This window comes from Camelina sativa, chromosome 2 (assembly GCF_000633955.1).
Source record: "Camelina sativa cultivar DH55 chromosome 2, Cs, whole genome shotgun sequence".
Taxonomy (NCBI): domain Eukaryota; kingdom Viridiplantae; phylum Streptophyta; class Magnoliopsida; order Brassicales; family Brassicaceae; genus Camelina; species Camelina sativa.
In genome coordinates, this window is record NC_025686.1 from 2,354,736 (window position 1) to 2,363,132 (window position 8,397).

The following is an 8,397-nucleotide window of genomic DNA, read 5'->3' on the forward strand; positions in this document are numbered from 1 at the left end:
ATCTCTTGTTGTAATGTGTTTTACAAGGTAATATCAATGATTCTTGCAAACAGACTGAAGCTTATTCTCCCGGCTTTTATTTCTTCTAATCAATCGGCGTTCGTCAAGGATAGGCTACTGATGGAGAATGTGTTGCTAGCTTCTGAGGTTGTGAAAGATTATCAAAAGGAGTCTGTTTCCTCTCGTTGTGCTTTAAAGATAGACATCACGAAAGCTTTTGATTCGATACAATGGCCTTTCTTCTCTCTATTTTGTCAACTATAGACCTCCCAGACCTGTTCATTCAGTGGATTAAGCTCTGCATCACTACTCCATCTTTCTCAGTCCAAGTTAATGGTGAGTTAGCCGATTTATTTTCTAGCAAGAGAGGTCTAAGACAAGGTTGCTCCCTATCTCCCTATTTTTTCATTATCTGTATGCAAGTTATATCACAACAGCTTGACAGAGCTGCAGTGGAGAAGAGAATAGGCTACCACCCGCGGTGTGAACAGCTGCACCTCACACATTTGTGTTTTGCTGATGAAATGTTGGTGTTTAAGATGGGACTAAAAGATCTATTGAGGGTTTCTACATGTTTTTGACCATTTTGCTGCAATCTCAGGATTAACAATCAGTCTTGAAAAGTCTACGCTGTATATGGCAGGTGTAGTGACCCGTGTTAAGGAGTTTAAGGCCAAATAAAAATCTGCCGGAACGCGAGCCAGAAATAACTCAGAAAGAGGGGAAAATTGAAATGAAGAGGAATTTCCGAAGGATGTCCAAAGAAATATCAAGTAGTCGGCAAATCGAACAGATGGCCAACGCAGGATTTATGAGCCAACGTACTGAGAGACTAGCGTACCTGGCCGAGAGACGAACATACGCGGTACCATCGACCGTCCGACCATCCAGCCGTTGACCCTTACCGTGTATGTGCCATTGACCATACTGTTGACCTGTACCATTGACTCGTATCGTCCCTGTGCTGTTGACCGTACCGTGACCCATACCGTTGATCGTACCGTTGACCCGCACACTAGCGGAGCAGAACCACTGTGTATTATTTTATTGCAGCATTGCATTAGTGGGAATATTTTAATCAAGTGATGGTGTTAGTGAGAAGGAACCCACTAAAACAATATTTTATGAGGAAAATCGCACTAAGTGGAAGGACTCCACTGAAGAATATTTTATTCATGAAGGGGGAAACAAAAATGATAAGTTTTGGGTGGATTATTTAATTCTCGCCAAGTGTTAGCTGGATTAATGTCAAGATGACACCTCGCCTAGGTATGTGGCAAAGGTAACTCGCCCTAAACTCTCTATATAAACTCACTCTCCACTTCATTTTTGGAGAAGAGAAAAGAGGAGAGACGCCCAGAGGCTGTTCGAAGGAGAAGAGAGAGAGAGAGTTTTCTTTCAAGAAAAATTTGAAGGAGAGAGTTGAAATGATGTCCAATGATCGAGAATCTTGTCGAGATGCTGTCCAAATTTCTGAGGGAATTGATCCTTGCCGAGTGTTGCCAAGGTTAGATCCGCAAACTTGTTTCTCATCTTGAGTACTATGTTCAAGGAAAAGAAAAATCTGGTTTCAATCAAAGCAAGGGAGGTTATGGTGCGAGAAGAGGAAGAAGGAAGGCTAGTTCTTCCAACTGATACCAGATCAAGACGTAGTACTAAGGAGAAGTGTTGCATGTTCAAGATGGCCGAGGTTCAGTATCCGGAAGCGTTGCATGTCCGCAAGCAAATAATCTCTAGCCAAAATCTGTGAGTCTCGATGCATGTGATATTACACATGAGTAAAAGGGGGTTTTTGCTTGAATCTATATTTTCATGCATAATTCCTTAGCTTATTTGCTGGTTTGCTTGCATGCATGATAATTTGTGGTTGTTTTCTTGCTTGCATGTTATTGGATTGCTTCCTACGTATCTTGATATGCTTAGGCAATCATGGAGCAGCTGCCTGTTGGCTGTGTGCGTTTTTCTTGCATGTTAGAGTCTTGCATGTTAGATTCGCTTATCATTATATGAATAACTTGAATCTTATGCAGGATTGAGTGGTACCAAATCATGAACGTGATATTGAGATCCGTTCTAATATGATTTTGTACATGTGTAGGTGGTTGTGCATGCATGTGATTCTATGGGTTAGGTCTAACCATAGGTCTCATTGCATGTTAATTGTTATGAACCTTTGTATGCAGTACTCGTGACTTAATGTCCAGTGCCATTTGCATACTAAATTAGGGATATGTCTGACCTTCCCTTCGGTGAAAATGTCAAGTAAGCCTGTTCCCAAGTGGACACTTACAAAATTCTGACATATCCGGTACCTAGGCCGGATGCTGCATGACGATGCATTTGGGGGTGACTCTTATTAGTATCCTTTGTGGGTTCAATTTGAGATATAAAAGCGTGATAAGGGAGGAAGGAAGGCAGCATATCAGGGCCCTAGGAGATGAGATGAAATGGGGTCTAGATTGAGTCTAGAAATTTGCATGCATAGCTATTTATTAAGTTACTCGGACAAGTTCCGAGTAAGTATGCATATTGTGATTGCTTGTTGGTTTGTGTGATTGCTTCCGCACGCGTTCTCTGATTTACTTGCATTCTTGTGTGTTTGCTTGTTATCGTTTATGCTTATTGTGATTGGGGATGGGTTTAAGACTAACGTTGTTGTTAGGTTTCTGACCTCACTGAGTAATATTAGATTACTCATGACTCCATAATTTGTGTTGCAGGAAACCTTAGCGAGAACCATTAAAGGGAGTTCGGGACTTAGGAAGGCCGGTGTAGAGTTGTTGCTTTCGTAAAACTATCATGGGTCCAATCTTGATTTTGTTTTAGAAACGATTTGTATTCGAAGTTTATTTGAATTAAACGTGTGTTTTCTCTTAAGTGTGTTGTCTCATTTGACATTTGGCATTGTCTGGGCCAACACAACGTTCTAGGCCACGAGGGTTGAAAAGCCTAAGTTGTATCAGAATGGGGAAATTGTGCTAGGGAAGACTGGTTGGGAAGCGACGGCTTCTATCCCTCGATCGGACCACCTTGGTGCAGTTTCCATAGTGGTGTTCCGTGGCTGTCTGTTGGCTACTCCGGCCATAGGACGGTTCGGAGGCGTTAAAGCGGGGGTGAGTCAACTCCTTTGGGCCAATATACAACAATCTTTCCCATTTACATCTGGTAGCTTACCTGTCCGCTATCTTGGTCTCCCTCTATTAACAAAGAAAATGACAACCAATGACTATGCTCCTTTGCTTGATCGAATTCGTGACCGTATCAGAAGTTGGAACGCACGGAATCTCTCCTTTGCTGGCCGTCTACAACTTATTTCTTCAGTAATTCATAGTCTCACCAACTTCTGGATGTCCGCTTTTCGTCTGTCTATCGCTTGCATTAAAGAGACAGATGCTCTCTGTTCTGCATTTCTTTGTTCTAGTCCTAGCCTAAATACTAAGAAAGCTAAGGTGAAGTGGTCTGATGTCTGCTTTCCTAAGGAGGAAGGAGGTCTGTGACTTAGGTCTTTAAAGGAGGCAAACAACGTTAGTTGTTTAAAGCTTATTTGGTGATTGTTGTCGTCAAATTATTTGTGGGTGCAATGGCTACGAGTATACTTGTTGAAGAAGGGGTCTTTTTGGTCCGTTATAGAGAATACTAATCTTGGTTCTTGGACGTGGAAAAAACTTCTTAAGTATCGGAGGATAGCTTCAGCTTTTATCAAATATGAAGTTTGCAATGGACTGAGTGTTTCATTCTGGCATGATAACTGGTCGGACCTGGGGTGTTTGATTGATATCATATGCCCGAGAGGATGCATTGACATGGGTATTGGTCTTCATGTGAGTGTAGCCGATGCTGTGCTCTGCCATCGGCGACGGCCGCACCGCACATCTCTCTTAAACTCAGGTGGAGAATTGATGTAGCGGAATAGAACACCTTGACGGGCCTTTCCTGGTGTTGCGTACCCATCAAGCAAGAGTCGGTTTTGGTTTTGATTTGTCGTTATCTTCTTTCGTTATGATAAGTTTTGTTTCATTCGTTTTTATCTTCTATTCCTAGGATAAGTTTCATGAGTCTTTACACAACTATATAAATGGAGATATTGATCACCTATGTATTCCACCTTTGATTTTGAATAAGAAAAACCCAAAAAAAAAGAGGCAATTTAAATTGCCCACCAAGATCTTGCCTTGCGTAAGACCTGAGAGGAGGACTCTCATATCTATCCTTTCTTCTCCTTTGCCCCTTGTTTCTGCGACTTTGCTCTGTTTTTCTATCACAAAACAGAGTAACATTCCTTTTTACGGCTCCGTCTCGTTTCATCTCCACCGTTCCATCTCTTCCCCGCTTGACCATTTTCGCTCCGCATCATTTGGTATCAGATTTACACCGGTCCTGTCGACGTTATTATGGCTCCTCCGCCTAAGCCCAACACCACCGAGACTGATGAGAAACCCCAACCACTCGCGGATCCGACTGATCTCGCCTCGTGATAACATGATTTTTACCCAGAGTATCAATTCCCTATGCAGTTGTAGTACAAAGGGTTATCAATCCAAATGGTTGTTATGCTAGCAGATAAGATTTGATCAGAAGCAAGCAAGTCAAGCCAAGCAATAGTTGGGGTTTGATCTAACAATCCTAAAATAATTAAAATAAAATAAATAAACAAGAACCACACGACCTAAGCACTCCGATGCAAGCATTCGGGTACAAGATCGGGTGGAGTGATCGGGTAAATAAGAAGAGTATGAACAGCTCGAAGGTGTACATGAAGCTGGTGATCGAGTACCAGTTCGGGTATAGGGTCCGGTTATGAAAAGACGCAAACAATCAAGATGCAAAAGCTCCTAAGGATGGGATAATCGACTCTTAAGTGTTCCTGACCACTATGAATGTCCTACATGCCTCAAGAAAATATTCCCTAAATAATGAATCTCTAAAATCTTGTTAAAACACTCTCGTGATGGAAACAATCAACCTTGATCACTCCCCTACCCAACTCTCGTTGGATAAACATGACCAAGCAGGCAATACAAACCGATTCATTATTGTCAATAAACTCCTTACACATCTAATATTTTAGGCAAAGTGAGTAAATCTCTAGCATTGATTGATTCAAGCATTTCAACATCTCTCGATGGCAAAACACCCTAGATCTACTCTCAACCTCTCTGTCTGAAAATAGCATTAAGAACACCAATATAGAAAGGAATTTATATAACATAAACAACCAAGCTAAGATATCCTAACCGATCAAGAACACATATTTGTCTATCCCATCCCTAGAAACTTTGTTTCACTACTCATATCTCATTGCAGAAAACATAAAAACACANTCCTCCGCCTAAGCCCAACACCACCGAGACTGATGAGAAACCCCAACCACTCGCGGATCCGACTGATCTCGCCTCGTGATAACATGATTTTTACCCAGAGTATCAATTCCCTATGCAGTTGTAGTACAAAGGGTTATCAATCCAAATGGTTGTTATGCTAGCAGATAAGATTTGATCAGAAGCAAGCAAGTCAAGCCAAGCAATAGTTGGGGTTTGATCTAACAATCCTAAAATAATTAAAATAAAATAAATAAACAAGAACCACACGACCTAAGCACTCCGATGCAAGCATTCGGGTACAAGATCGGGTGGAGTGATCGGGTAAATAAGAAGAGTATGAACAGCTCGAAGGTGTACATGAAGCTGGTGATCGAGTACCAGTTCGGGTATAGGGTCCGGTTATGAAAAGACGCAAACAATCAAGATGCAAAAGCTCCTAAGGATGGGATAATCGACTCTTAAGTGTTCCTGACCACTATGAATGTCCTACATGCCTCAAGAAAATATTCCCTAAATAATGAATCTCTAAAATCTTGTTAAAACACTCTCGTGATGGAAACAATCAACCTTGATCACTCCCCTACCCAACTCTCGTTGGATAAACATGACCAAGCAGGCAATACAAACCGATTCATTATTGTCAATAAACTCCTTACACATCTAATATTTTAGGCAAAGTGAGTAAATCTCTAGCATTGATTGATTCAAGCATTTCAACATCTCTCGATGGCAAAACACCCTAGATCTACTCTCAACCTCTCTGTCTGAAAATAGCATTAAGAACACCAATATAGAAAGGAATTTATATAACATAAACAACCAAGCTAAGATATCCTAACCGATCAAGAACACATATTTGTCTATCCCATCCCTAGAAACTTTGTTTCACTACTCATATCTCATTGCAGAAAACATAAAAACACAGATAAACGAAAATTGCATTGTATTGAAAATAAGATGAAAGTAAAAGAGTACAAAATCGAAATCTAAAAGGATAGCAAAAGAAATGTAAAATAAAATCCTAACAAAGTGGAAAAAGTGTTTTAGTCGCTCAAGATCTCTCTCAGAAACTCTCGCTCTCTGTTATGAGTGTCTACGGCGTGCTAGGGCGAGAGGAAGAAGAGGGGGGTTTATATAAGGAAACCCTTTTAACCTAGCTTCCCATTCCTGCCCGAGGGTCTGCTCGATGGGGTGCACGAAGATATGGTCGGGTTGTTCCTCGGGTAGGGCTTCGGGTTGTTTTTCTTTCTCTTGGATCTTCCTCGATCAGGTTGGGGTTTGGACTGTTCTTCCTGCTCAATAGATTCTTCGGGTATATGCTCGGATTTGACCTTGTTTCTCCCTATTTTAGGCTCTAAAGCACATGTTTTCATCCAAAATGTGAAAATGCAAGAATGCAACACCCTAAATGGCCTAAATGGCTAAATGCGAATTCCTACAGTTAATGACCTAAAAATGCTAAGGTTAGGGTAAAAATAATGCAAAATATGGACAAAAAATGATGCTTAAAACATGTAAATTAGAGAGTTATCACACCCCCAAACTTAAATCTTGCTAGTCCTCTAGCAAGGAAGTAGGAGGATAAGGATTAAAAATGGGGACATAAGGATTCAAGCTATAGTCCTTAAAGATAGTTTAATGGTGCTAAGATCAATCAACATACTTACAAATATTTTTCTATGCTTATTACCATGCATCGATCTAGTTCAACCTCCAACAATAGTAAAGACTTGCAATTCCAAAGAACATCTCTTTCACATTCATTTAAGTGCTTGGCGAATTATTGCAAATGGGAAGTGAATCAAGCTCAATCGGATTCAAGGTAGGGCTTTTTGGTAGGGTGGTTTCAAACAATGTCTTTGGGTGGTTTTCTCTCAAAAGATGAAATGCTAGACAAAATGTGAAAACTATCTAAGATTGAGAACAATTAGGGCATGCAAAGCTTAACTCTTGATAAACTACCCTTTCGTCATTCACTCTTTTTTTTTTATCAAACCACCTAGAGTAGAACTACCCATAACCTTGATTTTAACTTTTTTTTTTTTTTACAATCACTAAGGTTTAAACTTTAAACATCTAGCTCTTTACTTTTTTTTTTAATCTTTCTTTGCTAAACTCTTAATAATATTTCTATATCATTTTCTTTCCAGGAGACTATAGCAAGATCTTTATTCTCTTTTTTTTTTTACTTAGAGACTTAGAGCTAATTAAACCGAACCTTAGGGACTTTTCTCTTTAATTTCTCTTTTATTCCTCAACCCAACCCCAAATAATTATGCTAACCACCTATCTTTCAAAACTGATTCTATTAGCTAGTCCAAATGATTCCAACTTAGCTAAATCAAGAGCCAGTTCTTTGTCGTTCTCAATACTCTCAAGGTTTCACAACCTATAACACAATGAAAAGGTCTCACTCAACAATTCACAGCAAGGTTTGAAAGAAAGAATTGGGTTCAAGGGTAGGGAAAAACAAATCATTGTCTCCTAAGATACATATGCAACAATCCTATATGAAGCAATCTAAACTCAATCCTAATAATGTAAATGCAACTACATGAACACTCTTTTTAAAAAAAAAAAAAATTTCAAAAAAAATTATGGGTTTTTTTTTTTTTTTTTTGAATGCAAATAGATGCAGACTCAAATGAATAAAACTAGTATGCAAAAATTTGAAATAAGAAAATAAGAAAATAAAACACAATTTTATATACATTCTTAGACCCTCCCCCCAAACTTAAATCACACAGTCCACTGTGTAAATAAAAGTCTGAGAATCACACAAAGTGAAACAAAAGAAAATGCAATGGTATAGACAATGGTTTGGATGAAAGTTGTACCTCATGGGTTGGTGAAGAAGGAGGTTGCAGCAGTCTCCATGCTCGCCAACGTGTAGCCAGGATCGTCACCGGCTTCAGCAGGTGCCAGGATTCGCTCATCAGAGAGCTCGGTTATGTGCAAGGACGACTTGCTCGAACCAGCATCCGAGGGATTGTTCGGCTAAGGCATCGCGTAGGGCATTGGGTAATACGATGGGTATGGTGGGAGAGGTCCAGAATGCTCACCCATGTAGCTGCTC

The 8,397-nt window shown here is 40.0% G+C and overlaps 1 long non-coding RNA gene across 1 annotated transcript; it reads left to right on the forward strand.

The window, feature by feature from the left end:
• On the forward strand, window positions 1,358-4,163 carry LOC104747434. The gene is made up of 2 exons (XR_002034483.1): window positions 1,358-1,746; window positions 2,721-4,163. It is a non-coding gene; the product is annotated as an uncharacterized LOC104747434 (long non-coding RNA).